General features: G+C 44.9%; 1 protein-coding gene across 4 annotated transcripts in view; it reads right to left on the bottom strand.

The window, feature by feature from the left end:
* Positions 1-23,534, bottom strand: part of gpr63 (G protein-coupled receptor 63) — a 74,439-nt gene that overhangs the window by 30,753 nt on the left and 20,152 nt on the right. The gene's annotated exons all lie outside the window — the stretch shown is intronic.

Here is a 23,534-nt window from a genome sequence, read left to right as displayed (position 1 = left end):
GTGAGAGCAGATGAGCGTGAAATGGGGGAGATGCGTTTGAGAGCAGAGTTGATGGTGGAGGAAGGGAAGCCCCTTTCTTTAAAAAAGGAGGACATCTCCTTCGTCCTGGAATGAAAAGCCCCATCCTGAGAGCAGATGCGGTGGAGACGGAGGAACTGCAAGATGGGGATGGCATTTTTGCGAGAGACAGAGTGAGAAGAGGAATAGTCCAGATAGCTGTGAGAGTCAGTAGGCTTATAGTAGACATCGGTAAATAAGCTGTCTCCACAGATAGAGACAGAAAGATCTAGAAAGGGGAGGGAGGTGTCGGAAATGAACCAGGTAAACTTGACGGTAGGGTGAAAGTTGGAGGCAAAGTTAATGAAGTCAACGAGCTCAGCATGTGTGCAGGAAGCAGCGCCAATGCAGTCGTCGATGTAGTGAAGAAAAAGTGGGGGACAGATACCAGAATAGGTTTGGAACATAGATTGTTCCATATGCTCTGAAACTTTTCGATGATTTTAAATTCCCTGGCCCCCACCGCTTTATTTTCACCATGGACATCCAGTCCCTATATACTTCCATCCCCCATCAGGAAGATCTCAAAGCTCTCCACTTCTTTCTGGATTCCAGACCTAACCAGTTCCCCTTTACCATCACTCTGCTCCGTCTAGCGGAATTAGTCCTTGCTGTTAATAATTTCTCCTTTGGCTCCTCCCACTTCCTCCAAACTATAGGTGTAGCCATGGGCACTCGTATGGGTCCCAGCTATGCCTGCCTTTTTGTTGGCTTTGTTGAACAACCTATGTTCCAAACCTATTCTGGTATCAAGATTTCTCAAACACGAGGAATTCTGCAGATGCTGGAAATTCAAGCAACACACATCAAAGTTGCTGGCGAACGCAGCCTGACGAAGGGTCTCGGCCCGAAACGTCGACCGTACCTCTTCCTAGAGATGCTGCCCGGCCTGCTGCGTTCACTAGTAACTTTGATGTGTGTTGCATCAAGATTTCTCAGTGGCCACCCACTTCAATTCAGTTTCCAATTCCCATTTTGATATGTCGGTCTTTTAAGGCATCTGTTAGTCTTGCGAGACCAGGGATCTGTGCCTGGAAAGTCTTCACTCTCCAGGGCGCAGGCCTGGGCAAGGTTGTATGGAAGACCAGCAGTTGCCCATGCTGCAAGTCTCCCCTCTCCACAACACCAATGTTGTCCAAGGGAAGGGCATTAGGACCCATACAGCTTGGCACCAGTGTCATCACAGAGCAATGTGTGATTAAGTGCCTTGCTCAAGGACACAACACGTTGCCTCGGCTGGGGCTCGAACTCACGACCTTCAGGTCGCTAGGCCAATGCTTTAACCACTTGGCCACGTGTTCACACATGGTCTATGTCGGTCTTTGGCCTCATCTATTGCCATGATGAGGTCATTTTCCATATGGCTTGCCTCTAACCTGATGGCATAGACATCGATTCCTCTCATTTCCAGTGACTTTGCTCCTTTCCCTCTTCTCACTTTTCCCATTCTTCATTCTGGCTCCTCGCTTAACCCATTCTCTTCTCCTCACCTGCCCATCACCTCTTCTCCTCCTCTTTCACCCATGGTCCACTCTCCTCCTCTTCTTTCTTCTTCAGCCCTTTACCTTTTCCACCTATCACCTCCATTTCTTATTTGAACCCCCAACGACTTCCACTCACCTTCCTCATCACCTGGTTTCACCCATTTCCTTCTAGGTTGACTCCTTCCCCTCCCCTCCTTTCCAGACCTCATGAAGCATCTCAGCCCAAAATGTTGACCGTTTATTCCCTTCCATAGATGCTACCTGACCTGCTGAGTTCCTCCAACATTTTGTGTGGGAGAATTACAATCAGATTTATTATCACTGACTTATGTCTTCAAATTTGTTGTTCTATGGCAGCAGTATAGAGCAAAGATGTTAAAATTACGAAAGCTACAAAATTAAATAACATAAAAGCGAAATAATGAGGTAGAATTTTTTTTTAGATTATAAGAACACGCAGTCCTCTTTTATTGTCATTTAGAAATGCATACATGCATTAAGAAATGATACAATGTTCCTCCTGTGTGATATCACAGAAAAACAAGACAAACCAAAGACTAACACTGACAGAATCAGCTAATTATAACATATAGTTACAGCACAGCAAAGCAATACCATAATTTGATAAAGAACAGACCATGGGCACGGTAAAAAACAAGTCTCAAAGTCCCGAGTCGATCGACTCCTGAGTCCCCGATAGCAGGCTGCAAAGGGAGAAACTCCCTGCCATAAACCTCCAGGCACCGACAACTGCCGATGCATTGGAAGCGCCCGACCACAGCCGACACTGGGTCCATCCGTCTGAAAACTTCAAGCCTCCAACCAGCCCCTCCGATACAGCCTCTCAAGCGCCATCCTCTGCCGAGCGCCTTCGACCTCGTCCCAGCTGCCGAAACAAGCAAAGCCGAGGATTCGAGGCCTTCTCCTCCGGAGATTCCAGACCATGACTATAGCCCGGTAGCACTCACATCTACAGTGATGAAATGCTTTGAGAGGTTGGTCATGACTAGACTGAACTCCTGCCTCAGCAAGGACCTGGACCCATTGCAGTTTGCCTGTCGCCACAACAGGTCAACAGCAGATGCAATCTCAATGGCTCTCCACACGGCTTTAGACCACCAGGACAACACAAACACCTATGCCAGGGTGCTGCTCATCGACTATAGCTCAGCATTTAATACCATCATTCCCACAATCCTGATTGAGAAATTGCAGAACCTGGGTCTCTATACCTCCCTCTGCAATTGGATCCTTGACTTCCTAACCGGAAGACCACAATCTGTGCGGATCGGTGATAACATCTTCTCCTCGCTGACGATCAACACTGGTGCACCTCAGGGATGTGTGCTTAGCCCACTGCTCTACTCTCTATAAACCCCTGACTGTGTGGCTAGGCATAGCTCAAATACCATCTATAATTGCTGACGATACAACCATTGTTGGTAGAATCTCAGGTGGTGACGGGAGGGCGTACAGGAGTGAGATATGCCAACTGGTGGAGTGGTGCCGCAGCAACAACCTGGCACTCAACGTCAGTAAGATGAAAGAGCTGATTGTGGTCTTCAGGAAGGGTAAGACAAAGAAACACATTCCAATTCTCACAGAGGAATCAGAAGTGGAGAGAGTGAGCAGTTTCAAGTTCCTAGGTGTCAAGATCTCTGAGGATCTAACCTGGTCCCAACATATTGATGCAGCTATAAAGAAGGCAAGAGAGCGACTATACTTCATTAGGAGTCTGAAGAGATTTGCTATGTCAACAAAACCTCAAAACTTCTATAGATGTACTGTGGAGAGCATTCTGACAGGCTGCATCACTGTCTGGTATGGGGGTGGGGGGCAGCCGCTGCACAGGACCGAAAGAAGCTGCAAAGGGTTGTAAATCTAGTCAGCTCCATCTTGGGTACTAACCTACAAAGAACTCAGGACATCTTCAAGGTGCAATGTCTCAGAAAGGCAGTGTCCATTATTAAGGACCTCGAGCACCCAGGACATGCCCTTTTCTCACTGTTACCATCAGGTAGGAGGTACAGAAGCCTGAAGGCACACACTCAGGGATTCAGAAACAGCTTCTTCCCCTCTGTCATCCGATTCCTAAACGGACATTGAACCTTTGGACGTGACCTTTTTTCTTAATATACAATATTTCTGTTTTTTGCACAATTTTTAATCTGTTCAATATACGTATACTGTATCAAGTATATTGAATAAGATCTACTTATTTATCTATTATTACTTTATTTTTTTCTTCTAGATTATGTATGGCATTGCACTGCTACTACTAAGTCAACAAATTTCACATCACATGCCAGTGATAATAAACCTGGTTCAGATCAATAACATACTGATCAATAATATAATGATCAATAAAATAATGATCAATACAAACATATTGGAAGAACCATAAATAATGGAGAAAAATTTTGCTGCAGTTTTAAGCATTAAGAATGAACAGCTATTACTCCCTTTAACATTGTAGGATGACTGAAAATTAAACAGATCTGACACTCAGATGGTGGAATTGGGCGGAGAAGGGGGTGACGTTAACATAGGACACAGAAAATCACAGCACAGTACATCTCTTCAGCCCACGATGTTATGCCAATCTTTTAACCTACTCAATCTAACCCCTCCCTCCTACATAACCCTCCATCTTTCAATCAACTATGTGTTTATCTAACAGCCTCTAATATGTCTGCCTCTGCCACCACCCCAGCAGGCATTCCACACACCACCCTTTGTGCAACATTTCCTCCAATCACCTTACAAGTGAAAAAGGATCTAGTGTATATGATGTATCCTGGCATATATGACAAATAAACTCTTCTCGGGTTTCCAGCTAGAGACAAGTACTCGGCTGGAAGCCCAAGAAGAGTTATTCCCCTTTTAGAGTCATAGAAAAAAGGAGCACAGAAACAAGGCATGCCAAACCATTAAAGCTGCCTACTCCCATCAATCTGCAGCTGAACTTTAGCCCTCCTCTTGTATTGGCCTTGTACTACCCTGTAAGCGCAAGTGCTACACCTGTCCCTACACCTCCTCTCTTGCCACTATTCAGGGCCCTAAACAGTACTTCCAGGTGAGGCAACACTTCACTTGTGAGTCTGTTGGGGTCATCTATTGCATCCGGTGCTCCCGGTGCGGCCTCCTCTACATCGGTGAAACCCGACGCAGATTGGGGGACCGCTTTGTCGAGCACCTCTGCTCTGTCCGTCAAAACAGACAGGATCTCCCAGTAACCACCCACTTCAACTCTGCTTCCCATTCCCATTCGGATATGTCCATACGTGGCCTCCTCTACTGCCATGATGAGGCTAAATTCAGGTTGGAGGAGCAACACCTCATATACAGTCTGGGTAGTCTCCAACCCCTTGGTATGAACATAGAATTCTCCAACTTCCGGTAAACCTCTGGTGTCCCTGACAACAACACCTGCAAGAAGTGCATCCAGCTGCAGCTCCTAACAAACCGTGTTAGGGAACTGGAGCAGGAGCTGGATGACCTGCGGATCATTCGGGAGAATGAGGAGATTATAGATCGTAGCTACAGGGAGGTAGTTACGCCAAAGGAGCAGAGGACAGGAAATTGGGTCACTGTCAGGCGAGGGAAGAGGAAAGGGCAGGCAGAGCAGGGTTCCCCTGTGGCCATTCCCCTCAACAACAAGTATACCGCATTGGATACTGTTGGGGGGGATGACTTACCTGGGACTAGCTGCAGTAGCCAGATCTCTGGCACTGGGTCTGGCTCTGCAGTGCAGAAGGGAGGGTGGAAAAAGAGGAGAGCGGTAGTGATAGGGGACTCGATAGTTAGAGGTGCAGATAGGAGGTTCTGTGGTCGTGACAGAGAATCCAGGATGGTTTGTTGCCTCCCTGGTGCCAGGGTCAAGGATGTCTCCAATCGATTGCATGACATTCTGAAGTGGGAGGGTGACCAGCCAGATGTCGTGGTGCACATAGGCACCAATGACATAGCAAGGAAGAGTGAAGAGGTCCTGGACAGTGAGTATAGAGAGCTTGGTAGGAAGTTGAAAAGCAGGACCTCGAGGGTGGTAATCTCAGGATTGCTACCTGTGCTAGGTGCCAGTGAGGGTAGGAATAGGATGCTCTGGAGGAGGAACAAGTGGCTGAGGAACTGGTGTAGGGGGCAGGGTTTCAGATTTCAGGATCATTGGGACCTCTTCTGGGGCAGGTCGGACCTGTACAAGAGAGACGGGTTACACTTGAACCACAGGGGGACCAATATCCTTTCAGGGAGGTTTGTTAGTGCCATTGGGGAGGCTTTAAACTAGATTTGCAGGGGGATGGGAACCAGAGTGCCAGAGCTGATAGTGTGGCTGGGGTGAAAATAAATGATGTTGAAAGTTTAAGCAAATCCGCTGATAGAAAGGTTGTGAGTGGTGGTAAAAATCTTCTGAGGTGTATATATTTCAATGCTAGGAGTATTGCGGCGAAGGCGGATGAGTTGAGGGCGTGGATTGACACGTGGAATTATGATGTTGTAGCAATTAGTGAAACGTGGCTACAGGAGGGGCAGGACTGGCAGCTTAATATTCCAGGGTTCCGATGTTTCAGATGTGAACGAGGCAGAGGAATGAAAGGTGGGGGAGTAGCATTGCTTGTTAGGGAAAATATTACAGCAGTGCTCAGGAAGGACAGATTAGAGGGCTTGTCTACTGAGTCCTTATGGGTGGAGCTGAGAAACAGGAAAGGTATGGCCACATTAGTGGGATTGTATTACAGACCACCCAATAGTCAACGAGACTTGGAAGAGCAAATCTGCAGAGAGATAGCAGACAACTGCAGGGAACATAAAGTTATGGTGGTAGGGGATTTTAATTTTCCATACATTGATTGGGACTCCCATACTGTTAGGGGTCTAGATGGTCTAGAGTTTGTAAAATGTGTTCAGGGAAGTTTTCTAAATCAGTATATAGAGGGACCAACTAGAGGGGATGCAATATTGGATCTCCAGTTAGGAAACGAATTAGGGCAGGTGACAGAAGTCTGTGTAGGGGAGCACTTTGGTTCCAGTGATCATAACGCCATTAGTTTCAATTTGATCATGGACAAGGATAGATCTGGTCCTAGGGTTGAGGTTCTGAACTGGAAGAAGGCCAAATTTGAAGAAATGAGAAAGGATCTAAAAAGCGTGGATTGGGTCAGGTTGTTCTCTGGCAAAGATGTGATTGGTAGGTGGGAAGCCTTCAAAGGGGAAATTTTGAGAGTGCAGAGTTTGTATGTTCCTGTCAGGATTAAAGGCAAATTGAATAGGAATAAGGAACCTTGGTTCTCAAGGGATATTGCAACTCTGATAAAGAAGAAGAGGGAGTTGTATGAAATGTATAGGAAACAGGGGGTAAATCAGGTGCTTGAGGAGTATAAGAAGTGCAAGAAAATACTTAAGAAAGAAATCAGGAGGGCAAAAAGAAGACATGAGGTTGCCTTGGCAGTCAAAGTGAAGGATAATCCAAAGAGCTTTTACAAGTATATTAAGAGCAAAAGGATTGTAAGGGATAAAATTGGTCCTCTTGAAGATCAGAGTGGTCGGCTTTGTGCGGAACCAAAGGAAATGGGGGAGATCTTAAGTAGGCTTTTTGCGTCTGTATTTACTAAGGAAGCTGGCATGAAATTTATGGAATTGAGGGAATCAAGTAGTGAGACCATGGCAACTGTACAGATTGAGAAGGAGGAGGTGCTTGCTGTCTTGAGGAAAATTAAAGTGGATAAATCCCCGGGACCTGACAGGGTGTTCCCTCGGACCTTGAAGGAGACTAGTGTTGAAATTGCAGGGGCCCTGGCAGAAATATTTAAAATGTCGCTGTCTACGGGTGAAGTGCCGGAGGATTGGAGAGTGGCTCATGTTGTTCCGTTGTTTAAAAAAGGATCGAAAAGTAATCCGGGAAATTATAGGCTGGTGAGTTTAATGTCAGTAGTAGGTAAGTTATTGGAGGGAGTACTAAGAGACAGAATCTACAAGCATTTGGATAGACAGGGGCTTATTAGGGAGAGTCAACATGACTTTGTGCGTGGTAGGTCATGTTTGACCAATCTATTGGAGTTTTTCGAGGAGGTTACCAGGAAAGTGGATGAAGGGAAGGCAGTGGATATTGTCTACATGGACTTCAGTAAGGCCTTTGACAAGGTCCCACATGGGAGGTTAGTTAGGAAAATTCAGTCGCTAGGTATACATGGAGAGGTGGTAAATTGGATAGGACATTGGCTCGATGGAAGAAGCCAGAGAGTGGTGGTAGAAAATTGCTTCTCTGAGTGGAGGCCTGTGACTAGTGGTGTGCCACAGGGATCAGTGCTGGGTCCATTGTTATTTGTCATCTATATCAATGATCTGGATGATAATGTGGTAAACTGGATCAGCAAGTTTGCTGATGATACAAAGATTGGAGGTGTAGTAGACAGTGAGCAAGGTTTTCAGAGCCTGCAGAGGGACTTAGACCAGCTGGAAAAATGGGCTGAAAAATGGCAGATGGAGTTTAATACTGACAAGTGTGAGGTATTGCACGTTGGAAGGACAAACCAAGGTAGAACATACAGGGTTAATGGTAAGGCACTGAGGAGTGCAGTGGAACAGAGGGATCTGGGAATACAGATAAAAAATTCCCTAAAAGTGTCGTCACAGGTAGATAGGGTTGTAAAGAGAGCTTTTGGTACATTGGCCTTTATTAATCGTAGTATTGAGTGTAAGAGCTGGAATGTTATGATGAGGTTGTATAAGGCATTGGTGAGGCCGAATCTGGAGTATTGTGTTCAGTTTTGGTCACCAAATTATAGGAAGGATATAATAAGGTTGAAAGAGTGCAGAGAAGGTTTACGAGGATGTTGCCAGGACTTGAGAAACTCAGTTACAGAGAAAGGTTGAATAGGTTAGGACTTTATTCCCTGGAGCGTAGAAGAATGAGGGGAGATTTGATAGAGGTATATAAAATTATGATGGGTATAGATAGAGTGAATGCAAGCAGGCTTTTTCCACTGAGGCAAGGGGAGAAAAAAACCAGAGGACATGGGTTAAGGGTGAGGGGGGAAATGTTTAAAGGGAACATTAGAGGGGGCTTCTTCACACAGAGAGTGGTGGGAGTATGGAATGAGCTGCCAGACGAGGTGGTAAATGTGGGTTCTTTTTTAACATTTAAGAATAAATTGGACAGATACATGGATGGGAGGTGTATGGAGGGATATGGTCCGTGTGCAGGTCAGTGGGACTAGGCAGAAAATGGTTCAGCACAGCCAAGAAGGGCCAAAGGGCCTGTTTCTGTGCTGTAGTTTCTATGGTTCTATGGTAATTCCCTCCCCCTCCCTTCCCCTATCCCTATGTCACTCTGCCCCCTCCCCCAGCCACCTATCACCTCCCTCATGGTTCTCCTCCTTCTACTACCCATTGTGCTTTCCCTTATTCCTTCTTCACCATTCCTGCCCATCACCTCCCTGCCTCCCTTCCCCACCCCTTTATCTTTCCCCTTACTGGTTTTTCACCTGGAACCTACCAGCCTTCTCCTTCCCACCTTCCCCCCACCTTCTTTATAGGGCCTCTGCCCCTTCCCCCTACAGTCCTGACGAAGGGTTCCGGCCTGAAACGTTGACTGATCGTTTCCACAGATGGTGCCCGACCTGCTGAGTTCCTCCAGCGTGTGAGTGTTGTATTAACCAATTCCACCCTGGGAAAAAGTCTCTGGCTGTCCAGTCAGTCTATGCCTCATAATCTCGTACACCTCTTATCCTCCTCTGCTTGCTCAATTTATCCTCATAAGACAAGCTCTCTGACCCTGGCAGCATCCTGTTAAACCTCCTCTACACCCTCTCTAAAGCTTCCTACAACGAGGTGGCCAGAACTGAACACAACATTTCAAGAGTGGTCTAACCAGACTACGGTGGCACTGTTGGCGACACTTGCAGGCTGCCCCCCAGCACATTCTTGGGTGTGTTGGTTGTTAACGCAAATGATGCACTTCACCGTATGTGTGAGAAGTAAATGTAAATCTTGAATCTTGAACCAGGGTTTTATGAAGCTGAGAAACTATTTATTTAGGGTAAATAAATAACTATTTATTTATTGAGCACAGTGTAGAGTAGGCCCTTCCAGCCCCCAAAACCCTGCTTTAACTCTAGCCTAATCATGGGACAATTTACAATGACCAATTAACCTACATGGCATATCGCTGGGCTGTAGGCGGATATATGGGGGAAACCACGCATTCCACGGGTAAGACATACAGAGAACGCTGGAACTGAACTCTGAACACTGACGCCCCAAGCCGTAATACTGTACTAACCGCTACACTACCATGGCACCTAAGGTATTATCTTGCAGCTCTTCAGTTGCAACATAAAAGGTTTTACAAAAGTATTGAATCTGTAGTATTAGTTGACTTCAGTACGTAACGAGATTAAGTGTCAAGTTTAGACCATTTACTATACATCAACTCAATGTAGTCTGCCCTGAATAGAAGACTATCAACTCTCAGATTAATTAAAGTGGATCAGAAGTAAGTAATCCAATCAAATAAATAACTTCCACTGGGAATTCGAGAGAAGTTTTGTTCATTCCCTTATAGGGAGATATTTAAATTATAATTAACAAAAGTGTTCCCTTTTTTCAGCTGACAGCTTGTTCACAGAACATTCACATATGACACGTTACTGATGGCAGGCACCATTTATTTGACAATGCTAGCAAATTAGGAATTTTAAAAATAATTTGAGCCAGGTAGTAATTAGACAAGCAAGCTTATCTGTAGCCTCCTTCATTTGAAATGATGTTATTTTTGAATTTTCTCCTGCAGTAGAGCAACAATTGAGAAGGTAGTGTCGCAACCTGCTGTTTTGCGATCCCAAGGCTCTTTGGAAGTCAAGAATGAGGTAGAAAACTTGTTGCACATTGCCGGTTTATTTGCAGATACGGTGCGGACCAGGCCAATCCGGCCAAATGAGCCACGCAGCCTAGCAACTCACCTATTTAACCCTAGCCTCACCACAGGGCAACTGAAAATAACCAACTAACCATCGAGAATGAAAAGAAAATAATACCATAAGACATAGGAGCAGAATTAGGCCATTCAGCCCATCGAGTCTACTCTGCCATTCCATTATGGCCTTCATTATACCTCTCATCCCCATTCCCTGCCTTCTCCCTGTGCATGTGACACCTTTACTAATCAACAACTTGTCAATAACTACCTTAATCACACCCAACAAGTTGGCCTCCATAGCCAACTGTGGCAATGAATTGCACAGTTTCACCACCCTCAGGCTAAAGAAAGTCCACCTCATCTCCATTCCAAATGGATGTCCCTCTATTCAGAGGTTTTTCATAGACTCCCTCACTATAGGGTACACCCTCTCCACATCCACTCGATCTAGACCTTGTATTATTCAATGGGTTGCAATAAGATTTCTGCATCCATTCTTCTGAATTCCAGAGAATACAGGACCAGAGACATCAAATGCTCCTCATACATTAACTATTTCATTCCTGGAACAATTCTCGTGAACCTCCTCTGGACCCTCTCCAATGCCAGCACATCTTTTCTTAGATAAGGGGCCCAAAACTGCTCACAATACTCCGTGTGGTCAGGGTCTCGGCCTGAAACGTCGACTGCACCTCTTCCTAGAGATGCTGCTTGGCCTGCTGCGTTCACCAGCAACTTTGATGTATGTTGTTTCATTAATTATTGCCATGATTTAAATTTTATCACGTTTGATCCAATTGTGTGATTGATTACCTTTCCTTTTCCAATATTACAAGGAGCCTAAATAAACAATCTCCAGTGTGCCAATTGACATTCAGGTTTGACCGTCAGGAAAACTCAGAATGGGGTTCAACACCCTGTCCATTATTCCTGACATGCCAGTCCTGATGAAGGATCGTGGACTGAAATATTGACTCTTTATCCTCCTCCATAGATGCTGCCTGACCTGCTGAGTTCCTCCAGCATTTGCGAGTGTTTGTCCATTATTTCACGTGCAGAAATTATTCTGATCCACTTCCCAATGCTTTATCATTTAGAAATTCTAATCATTTTGGATCCTAACTGCTCTGGACAGCAAGTTGCTACTGTCAGATCCTGAGCAGTCAAGTGGGTGAGATGCCAGCCCAAGCTCTGATATCTCAGTTCCACGCACATCTATTTAGTAACTTGTCCCAGTAATATTGATATTAAAAATTAGGCTTATGATCAAAATATTCTAAGTAAATATTTAAACATTTAAAGATTAGCTTTATTTGTCACAACTACATTGAAACAAAACTCCTTTAGAATGAGAGGACATTTTCAAGAGGAAGGTAAACAAAAAGAGGTCTGGAGTAAAAGTTTTAAAGAATATAACTGGTTATATTTAACAATTAGATTAGATTTATTTGTCACCTGTACATGGAATCAGTGAAATGCGGTCATTCTGTGTGAATGACCAACACAGTCTGAGGTTGTGTCGAGGGCAGCTCACAAGTGTTCCAGTGCCAACAACTTACCAACCATCACCAATCTGCCTGCCTTTCCAATATGGAAGGAAACTGGAGCATATTTTGGAAACACATGCAGACACAGGGAGAACGTACAAACTTCTTACAGACAGTGGGGCAGGAATTGAACCCTGATTGCGATTGCTGGCACTATAGAACACTTTGCTAACTGCTACGCTACTGTGACGCCCACATACACTATTACTTAACAATATTGCAGGTTTAAATAATTTAGCAGCTATAATAATCCAGATATCAATCATCTGCCAACTCTTCAATCCATCTCAATGACAACTAGAAAGATAGATTGCAGGCATTTAGATCATTTAAAAGCAGTTTGAAAATTGAAGACACAAGTGGACACAACTGCAGGTGCTGGAAATTTAGAGCAACACACATACGCCAACACACACACACACACACACACACACACACACACACACACACACAAAATGCTGCAGGAACTCAGCAGGTCAGGCAGCATCTAAGGAAGAAAATAAATAGTCGATATTTCAGGTCGAGACCCCTCATCAGGATTAGAAGTTCATCAGCACAGTCTCACTGATTTGATTTGATTTAACACTAACTATGCACATCACTGGATGTTTCAAGGTTTCAATGTAGGTGTGACATATAAGGCTTATAGATAACCTGAGTCCTCTCTCCAGGACCACCCCCATGATTCCGGGCTCACCTGTACATGAACTAAAGACAACACCAATAAACAAATGTGAAAATGAAAGGTGACATCGATGGAACTCAAGAACGTGGGAGTCTTCATGCAGGATTCGTTAAAGGTTAATTTGCAGGTTGAGTCGGTGGTGAAGAAGTCAAATGTGATTTTAGCATTCATTTCAACAGGACTAGAATATAAAAGCAGGGTTGTTATGTCGAGGCTTTATAAGGCATCGGCTGGACTGCACTTGGAGTATTATATGTAGTTTTGGGCCCCTTATCTAAGAAACATCTCCTGGCGTTGGAGAAGGTCCGGGGGAGTTCATGAAAATGATTCCGGGAACTGAAGGGTTAAGGTACACGGAGTGTTTGATGGCTCTGGGCTTGTACTCGTTGGAGTTTAGAAGAACCCAGGATCTCATTCATACCTATCGAATATTGAAAGGCCGAGATAAAGTGGATGTGGAGAGGATATTTCCAGTTGTGGGGGAGTCTAGGTCCAGAAGACACAACATCAGAATACAAGGAGGTCACTTTCGAACAATGACGAGGAAGAATTTCTTTAGCCAGAGAGTGGTGGACCTGTGGAATTCATTGCCACAGGCAGCTGTGGAGACCAAGTCATTGACTATATTTAAAACAGAAGTAGATTGGTTCTTGATGACTTGGGGTGTTAAAGGTTACAGAAAGAAGGCAGAAGAATGGCATTGAGAGGGATAGTAAATCAGCCATGACGGACAGCAGGGCAGACTCGATGGGCCGAATGAACTAATTCTACCCATCATGTCTTGTGGTCTTACATAATCGTGAGAAGTGATGGAAAGGGTTCTTGTGAAGAATAAACACCAGCTTGGATCGGCTGGGCTGACCGGCCTGTTCCTCTACACACTAGGCAATTATCCGAGAAGGGCTTTCGTTTTGTTAAACCCCACAAGCTCCAGTCTCAAACACCAGGGCCTGCTGTCATGCAGAGATGTTGGCCTCTACATTGAAAACAAAGTTCTAGTATCCCAAAAACTAATTACTTACCTCCTCACACCACATAATCCCAGACACAATATTTCACTGAAACCAACCTTAAATACTTTAATTCCCTAGACATGCTACTGACCTTATTCAATTTTGAAATTGTGTTAGTTGTTCTGCATTCAGTGTGTCTACGTATCTTGCTGCCTCATCCAGTTTTATACAGCTAACAACCTGGAGATTAGTAAACACAAAATAATCTGCAGATGCTGGGGTCAAAGCAACACTCACAACAAGCTGGAGGAACTCAGCAGGTCGGGCAGCATCCGTGGAAACAATGAGTCGACGTTTCAGGTCGGTCCTGACGAAGGGTTCCGGCCCAAAACGTCGATTCATCGTTTCCACAGATGCTGCCCGATCTGCTGAGTTCCTCCAGCTTGTTGTGAGTGTTAACCTGGAGATTAGACCATAAGACACAAGACATAAGAGCAGAATTAGACCATTCAGCCCATCGAGTCTGTTCCACCATTCCATCTTGGCTGACTTATTATCCCTCTCAACCTCATGCTCCTGCCTTCTCCCCATAACCTTTGACACCCTGACTAATCAAGAACCAGTCAATCTCCACTTTAAATATATCCAAGAACTTGGCATCCACAGCCGTCTGTGGCAATGATTTCCACATACTCACCACCCTCTGGCAAAAGCAATTCCTCCTCACTGCTGTTCTAAAGAAACATCGCTCTATTCTGAGGTTGTTAGACTCCCCCACTATAGGGAACATCCTCTCCACATCCATTCTATATAGGCCTTTCAATATTCGACAGGTTTCAGTGAGATCCCCCTCTATTCTTCTAAACTCCAGCGAATACAGACCCAGAACCATCAAAAGCTCCTGTACATTAACTCTCATTGTCGGGATTAACCTTGTGAACCTTCTTTGAACCCTTTTCAATGCCTACACATACTTCATGAGATTCAGAGGCTCAAAGATTCAAGTCTGAAAGATTCCAAGTACATTTATTATTAAAGTCTGTGTGCAGCACACAACCCTGAGATCCGCCTTCTATCCTACGGTTATGAGACCAATTAATTCTTCCAGTCAGGACCAGGAGTCAGAAATTTTTATTTTCAGATGTAATTTAAATGTTTGTTAATTACTTTAAATGATTAGCTGGGAGCTTTTGGTCAATTAATTAAATAAAAAAAGCTTGGTTTCAAGGGAGATTTAAATCAATCTGTTTGACAACATCAAGCCACACGCAATCTGCTACGTTCAAGGAAGACTATGTATGTGGGTGAATGGAAGGGAGGAACAGAGTTTGTTTTGCTGGTGTTGTTTCGTTGCTTGTTGTATTCTCTGTTGCTGCGTTCTGTGTTGTTTTGCTGAGTGTTGTGGGCATGCTATCTTGGTGCTGGAATGTGTGCCAGCACTTGCAGGCTGCCTATAGTGCACCCTCACGTGTGTTGGTTGTTAATGAAAACAACACATTTCAATGTACGTGATAAATAACTGTGAATTGAGCAGACTGATTCATAACCTAGGCTTAGAAATATTTCTAACTTCCCAGTCGTGGTGGTGGTGCGATCACTCAGGTCGAGTATGATGTTCTCCTAAGGGGTTGTCCATTCCTCAGGCCAATTAGGGATCCACATCTCTGAAGGGCTTCTAGACCTCACAATGCTGCCCCTTTCTCCATTTGCTGATCGCCAAGGGACACGATCCAGGATATTAGGGTAGCTGGTGAACGCCTGTGCGTGACTTTGTCTAACACGGGGAGGCAGCCCCCACACAGTCCTGGACAGGTCGGAGTCAAGGTCCAGTGGTATAGAATGCAAGGTGACTGGGGACCCCTCGTCCACCTTCACTGCTGTTCTGATGTCTCATCATCTTCCACCAGCTCCACGCAGATCTTGTTTGGATCGCTGTTTGTCTGGACCCTTGCCGTTCACCGTCACGCTATCATCAGTATTGCTCTCGGGATCTGAGCAACTCACAAGCCTCTCCACCATGCCAAGGTGACGATCCTCAGAGAAATTTCACAACGTAGTGCCAATAATAGAGTGCAGAGCCGAGAGAGACAATTCCTCAAGTGCAGCCCTCAAAATCCAAACTCTGCTGTCTTCCCTTCAAAACAGGAAGCAAATATTGCAGCTAAGTGTAATCGCAATCACTTAGCAACTAGAAACAGAGCAGATGGCAAATGGCGAAAGACAAGGAAAGTGAGATTGATACAAATTAAATTCTCCATAACCTCCAGCATCCTGACAAGCATTTGTCCACTAAGATCACCAAACAATATTCAAATTCAAGTTCCAGTTTATTGTCATTCAACCATATACACGTACACAGCAAAACAAAACGCAAGTTCCTCCGGACCAACAGTCCAAATAACTCACACGCATAACACATAAAGTAATATTACCAAAAATAAATCATCAAATAATTACAACACGAGTTGAAAAGTAAACAGCATAATGCCAGTGGTGCTTCACACTTGGTGAGACCCGAGTGGTGGCAGGAGGTTCAGGATTCTCATGGCCTTGGGGCAAAGAAGCTGTTTGCCTTCCTAATGGTCTTTGTCCAAATACTACCGTACCTCCTCCCTGACAGCAGGGGATCAACGAGATAGTTGGACAGATGGGAGAGATCACTGACAACGCTACGGGCCCTGCGTATGCAGTGCTCCTGATAAATATCTTGGATAGGTGGAAGAGCGACCTTGATGATCCTTCAGCAGTCATCACAATCCTTTCTTACGGTCAGATGCCTTGCAAATCCCGGACCAGAAGGGGTTTACTGATCACTCATTGCAATGTTCGATTTGAAAACAGTGATTGATCTAGTCTGAGATAGCCTGTGGTACATGTGAACTAGTCTGACAGGGTCATCCTACATGTGGTTAAATAGTCTGAGATGGTCAGTTCTACATGTCAACTAGTCTGAGATGGTCAGTTGTACATGTGAACTACTCTGAGATGGTCAGTTCTACATGTGGTTAAATAGTCTGAGATGGTCAGTTGTACATGTGGTTTAATAGTCTGAGATGGTCAGTTCTACATGTGGAGTTCGGACAATGTTAGGATATCATTCAGATCTCCAAAACATCTCCACTATGCTACCATGGTGCCTCGTGGATATGCTTTGGAAATCTGGATGTTATCAGGGAGGAGAGATTTGCTCAGAGTTCAATTCTGGCATGCTCTGTAAGGAGTTTGTATGTTTTCCCCGTGACTGCATGGATTTCCTCCCACAATCCAAAGACATACCGGTTAGTAGGTTAATTTGTCACAGTAAGTTGCCTGTGATGAGGCTGGTGTTAAATAGTGCTGGGCCGTGTGGTTCATTGAGCCAGAAAGACTGGCTCTGTCTGCCCTGTGTCTCTAAGTAAATAGACAGGGGGGTCTTGATGAGTTAGGGAAGTGGGCTGAGGCGTGGCAAATGGATTTCAATGCAAGTGTGAGGTGATGCATTCTGGAAAGTCATACCAAGGTAGGATTATGTGATGAATGGTAGGGCACTGGGAAATGGATTGAAACACAGGAACTTAGGAGTACAAGTGCCTAGTTTATTGAAAGCGACGTCACAAGTAGACAAGACTGGTGGAAAAGGTGTTTAGCACTTAAATGGACCAGCCAAATGAGCTCAAGATTTAGCTGTGGGACCAGCAAATGGGAAAATTGGAAGACAGGACATCACCACTGACCAGTAAACTGAACACAAAATAACAGCTAATAACAGCTGGAAAAGGAATGATGCTATTTTTGTAGTGAGGCAAAAATCAGCGATCAATAACAGAATGTGTCACCATATTGTTAGCAAGAAAGGCTTAAATGAGCAAATAGTGCATTAGAAGAGAGGGAGCTTTTCATTTTGAGCATCCAAAGTATAATTTATTTTTAAAAAGTAATTTCATTTGCTTAAATACAAGAGGCCTACAATACAGGGCAGTGAATCACAGTAAAGCCAGTTCAAAACCCCTAGAGGGCAAATGTGAGACTACTTGTAAATTAAAATACAAAAATAACCACAGATAGTAGTGAAAACATGGAACAATGTGAAATGGAAGAAGGACGGTAATAAACGCAAACAACAGGAATTCTGCAGATGCTGGAAATTCAAGCAACACACATCAAAGTTGCTGGTGAACGCAGCAGGCCAAGCAGCATCTATAGGAAGAGGTGCAGTCGACATTTCAGGCCAAGACCCTTCGTCAGGACTAACTGAAGGAAGAGTGAGTAAGAGATTTGAAAGCTGGAGGGGAAGGGGGAGATGCAAAATGATAGGAGAAGACAGGAGGGGGAGGGATAGAGCCGAGAGCTGGACAGGTGATAGGCAAAAGGGGATACGAGAGGATCATGGGACAGGAGGTCCGGGAAGAAAGACGGGGGGGGGTGACCCAGAGGATGGGCAAGAGGTATATTCAGAGGGACAGAGGGAGAAAAAGGAGAGTGAGAGAAAGAATGTGTGCATAAAAATGAGTTACGAGGGGGAGGTGGGGCCTAGCGGAAGTTAGAGAAGTCAATGTTCATGCCATCAGGTTGGAGGCTACCCAGACGGAATATAAGGTGTTGTTCCTCCAACCTGAGTGTGGCTTCATCTTTACAGTAGAGGAGGCCGTGGATAGACATGTCAGAATGGGAATGGGATGTGGAATTAAAATGTGTGGCCACTGGGAGATCCTGCTTTCTCTGGCGGACAGAGCGTAGATGTTCAGCAAAGCGGTCTCCCAGTCTGCGTCGGGTCTCACCAATATATAAAAGGCCACATCGGGAGCACCGGACGCAGTATATCACCCCAGTCGACTCACAGGTGAAGTGATGCCTCACCTGGAAGGACTGTTTGGGGCCCTGAATGGTGGTAAGGGAGGAAGTGTAAGGGCATGTGTAGCACTTGTTCCGCTTACACGGATAAGTGCCAGGAGGGAGATCAGTGGGGAGGGATGGGGGGGACGAATGGACAAGGGAGTTGTGTAGGGAGCGATCCCTGTGGAATGCAGAGAGAGGTGGGGAGGGAAAGATGTGCTTAGTGGTGGGATCCCGTTGGAGGTGGCGGAAGTTACGGAGAATAATATGTTGGACCCGGAGGCTGGTGGGGTGGTAGGTGAGGACCAGGGGAACCCTATTCCTAGTGGGGTGGTGGGAGGATGGAGTGAGAGCAGATGTACGTGAAATGGGGGAGATGCGTTTAAGAGCAGAGTTGATAGTGGAGGAAGGGAAGCCCCTTTCTTTAAAAAATGAAGACATCTCCCTCGTCCTAGAATGAAAAGCCTCATCCTGAGAGCAGATGCAGCGGAGACGGAGGAATTGCGAGAAGGGGATGGCGTTTTTGCAAGAGACAGGGTGAGAAGAGGAATAGTCCAGATAGCTGTGAGAGTCAGTAGGCTTATAGTAGACATCAGTGGATAAGCTGTCTCCAGAGACAGAGACAGAAAGATCTAGAAAGGGGAGGGAGGTGTCGGAAATGGACCAGGTAAACTTGAGGGCAGGGTGAAAGTTGGAGGCAAAGTTAATAAAGTCAACGAGTTCTGCATGCGTGCAGGAAGCAGCGCCAATGCAGTCGTCGATGCAGCGAAGGAAAAGTGGGGGACAGATACCAGAATAGGCACGGAACATAGATTGTTCCACAAACCCAACAAAAAGGCAGGCATAGCTAGGACCCATACGGGTGCCCATAGCTACACCTTTAGTTTGGAGGAAATGGGAGGAGCAAAAGGAGAAATTATTAAGAGTAAGGACTAATTCCGCTAGACGGAGCAGAGTGGTGGTAGAGGGGAACTGATTAGGTCTGGAATCCAAAAAGAAGCGTAGAGCTTTGAGACCTTCCTGATGGGGGATGGAAGTATATAAGGACTGGACATCCATGGTGAAAATAAAGCGGTGGGGGCCAGGGAACTTAAAATCATCGAAAAGATTAAGAGCGTGAGAAGTGTCACGAACATAGGTCGGAAGGGATTGAACAAGGGGTGATAGAAGGACGGTAATAGATTGTTTTTAGTTATTGTTTTCAGAGAGTATTGATCAATAGTCAATGATCCCTCTGGGAGGGGTTTAAATTAATATGACAGGGGACGGGAACCAGTATGACAGAGCTGAGGATGAGCCAGCAGGTTTACAGGTAGATGATGGGTGTAACATGAATGTAAGGAAGGACAAGCCAATGATTGGGTAGAAATGCAGACAGAGCAAAGAGTTAAACTGTGGCACAGAGGCAAAATTCAAAAGGGCGAAGAATGCCGGACTGAAGGTGCTGTATTTAAATGCACGTAGCATTTGAAATAAGGTGGACGAACTCGTGGTGCAATTAGAGATTGGTCGGTAGGATGTTGTGGGCATCACTGGGTCATGGCTGAAAGAAGGACATTGTTGGGAACTTAACATCAAAGGATGCACTTTGTACTGGAAGGACAGGCAGGAAGGCATAGGCGGTGGTGTGGCTTTGTTAGTAAGAGATGGAACTACATTTTTAGGAAGAGGTGACAATGGGTCAGAGAATTCTAAATCTTTGTGGGTAGAGTTAAGGAACCATAAGGGTTAAAAATAAACATTATGGGAATCATATACAGACCTCCAAATAGAAGCTAAGATGTGGAGTTGAGATTGCAAAGGGAGCTGGAAAAGACCCGTAATGAGGATAATGACACAATTGTATTGGGGGACTTCAATATGTAAGGAGATTGGAAAAATCAGATTGGTGTCGGATCGCAAGAGACGGAATTTGTTGAATGCCTACGAGGTGGCTTTTTTTAAAATAGTAGCTTGTGCTTGAGCCTACTCAGGGAAAGGCTATCTTAGGTTAGGTGTTGTGTAATAACCCGGATCTTATTAGGGAGCTTAATGTAAAGGAACCCTTAGAAGGCTGTGATCAGAATATGATTGAATTCATACTGCAACTTGAGAAGGAGAAGCATAAATCGCATGTATCGATATCACAATGGAATAAAGGGAATTACAGAGGCATGAGAGAGGAGTTAGCCCAGGTGGATTGGAGGAGGATACTGGTGGGGATGGCAACAGAGCAGAGATGGCTGAAGTTTCTGGTAAGAGCTCACAAGACTCAGGTTAAAGATGTTCTAGAGATGAAGTTGTTCTCAAATGGCGGGGTAGGCAATCGTGGATGTCAAGAAAGTTCAGGACTGCATAAAAGTCAAGGAAAGGGCATATAACATAGCAAAAGTAAGTGGGAAGTTGGATGATTGTGAAGCTTTTAAAATCCAATAAAAGGCACCTAAAAAAGCTAGAAGAAGGGAAAAGATGAAATATGAGGGCAAACTAGCCGATAATATAAAGCAGGATACCAAAAGTTTTTTTTCATTTATATAAAGAGTAAAAGGGAGGTGAGAGTTGGTATTGGACCATTGGAAAACGATACTGGTGAGGTAGTAATGGGGGACAAAGAAATGGCAGACAAACTTAATGGGTACTTTGCATCTGCCTTCATTGTGGAAGACACTAGCTGTGTGCCAGAGGTCCGTGAGTGTCAGGGAGCAGGAGTGAGTGCCATTGCTATTACAAAGGAAAAAGTGCTAGACAAACTCGAAAGTCTTAAGGTCTGGACCAGACAGACTACCTCCCAGAGTCCTGACAGAGATTGCTGCAGAGATAACGGATGCATTGGTCATGATCTTTCAAATCACTTGATTCTGTCATGGTTTCAGAGGACTGGAAGATTGCAAATGTCACTCCACTCTTTAAGAAGGGAGGAAGGCAAAAGGAAGGAAATTATAGGCCAGTTAGCCTAACCTCAGTGGTTCGAATAGTGTTGGAGTCTATTATTAAGGATGAGGTTTCGGGGAACTTGGAGACTAATGATAATTTAAGTCAAAGTCAGCATGGTTTCTGTAAAGGGCAATCTTGCCTGTCAAACAGATACAGTTCTTTGAGGAAGTAACAAGCACGGTGGACAAAAGAGAGGCAGTGAACAAAATTCACTTAGATTTTCAGAAGGCCTTTGATAAGGTATCGCACATGATAAACTGCTTAACAAGATAAAATCCGATGGTGTTACAAGAAAGATACTGGCATGGATAGAGGAATGGCTGACAGGCAGGAGGCAGTGAGTGGGAATAAAAGAGGCCTTTTCTGCTTGGCTGCCACTGACCGATGGAGTTCCTCAGGGGTCAGTATCGGGACCGCTGCTTTTCACATTATTTGGCAATATTTAGATAATGGAACTGATGACTTTATGGCAAAGTTTGTGGATGATACAAAAACAGGTGGAGGGGTAGGTAGTGCTGAGGAAGCAATGTGATTGCAGCAGGATTTAGACAAATTAGAAGAATGGGCAAAAATGTAGCTGATGGAATACAGTGTTGGGAAATGTATGATAATGCATTTTGGTAGAAAGAACAATAGTGTGGACTATTATCTAAATGGGCAGAAAATCCAAACATCAGAGGGACTTAAGCGTTCTCATGCAAGACTCCCAGAAAGTTAATTTACAGGTTGAGTCTGTGGTAAAGAAGGCAAATGCAATGTTGGCATTTATTTCAAAGGGAATAGAATATAAAAGCAGATGATAACTCTGAGGCTTCATAAGACACTAGTCAGGCTGCACTTGGAGTATTGTCAATGCTTTTGGGCCTTATATCTCAGGAAGGATGTGTTGTCATTGGAGAGAGTCCAGAAGAGGTTCACAAGAATGATTGCAGGAATGAAGGGGTTAACATATGAGGAGTGTTGAGCAGCTTTAGGCCTGTACTCACTGGAATTTAGAAGAATTCAGGGGTATCTCACTGAAACCCACCGAAGGCCGAAAGGACTAGTTAGGGTGTACATGGACAGGATACTTCCCATGGAGGGCGTATCCAGAACTACAGGGCACAGCCTCAAAAATTGAGGGGCGACCTTTTAAAACGGAGGTAAGGAGGAACTTTTTCAGCCAGACAGTAATAAATCTGTGGAATGCTCTGCCACAGTCTGCGTTGGAGGCCAAGTCTGTGTGTATATTTAAGGCAAAAACTGATTCGTTTCCTGATCAGTCAAGGCATTGAAGGATATGATGGAATGGGGTTGATTGGGATCCGGGATCAGCCATGATGGAATGGCGGAGCAGACTCGATGGGCTGAATGGCCTAATTCTGCTCCTGTTTCTTTTGGTCTATATAACTGTAATGATATGGGAAAGGTTTCCCTGCTAACATAATGGTTTCTCTGTAGTGCAGTGTTTGGGTGATGACCGGAGATAACGGGGGCTTTGGGATGCGCGCCAGCCAATGAGGGAAGATGGTTTTCTTTCTAGTGTGCCTGAGGGAAGGTTTTACGGTCTTTTGTTCCATGGAAGATGGAGAGAAAAGATGCCAGAACGGGGAAGTCGTAGACAGCAGGACGATGCGGACCTGGAATGGGGTCGGAAGTTGACACCTGGGGTTGGGGGGGGGAAATCAATGGAGAACAAACAGACGGGAAAACAGTGAACTCCAATGTTGCACATTGGACCGTTTCACGAGAATGGGCCCTTTTTCTTTTTAGTTTCTTTATTAACTGTATCATCAAATTAAGAATTATAAAGCTCAATCGTTTAATTGCGAATTGTGTACTGTTTGTTATTTCATGGTACTGGTTTGTAACAGGGGAACACATCATGCAGCACCTACACAAACAAGATTTCCTAAGTTTGGCCGGGCAGGGGGCTGCCTTCCCCTAGATTAGTGAAGCTGGCCGAAGGGTTACACACCTATATGAGGTAATTACAGGAGCACTTCATATGCAGGGCCCTTGGCATTGACAATGATCTCTCCCATCCATCCAGCTATCTCTTTGACCCCCGCCCCCCATCATCAGGCAGGAGGTACTGTAGTATTAGGACAAGAACAATTGGGATGGGAAACAGCTTCTTCCCCCAGGTTATGAGACAACTGAACACCCTGCCACCACCCAGGTCCCATC

This window comes from Mobula hypostoma, chromosome 2 (assembly GCF_963921235.1).
Source record: "Mobula hypostoma chromosome 2, sMobHyp1.1, whole genome shotgun sequence".
NCBI lineage: Eukaryota > Metazoa > Chordata > Chondrichthyes > Myliobatiformes > Myliobatidae > Mobula > Mobula hypostoma.
Note: the sequence above shows the minus strand (reverse complement) of the source record. Positions and strands in the feature narration are given on the sequence as shown.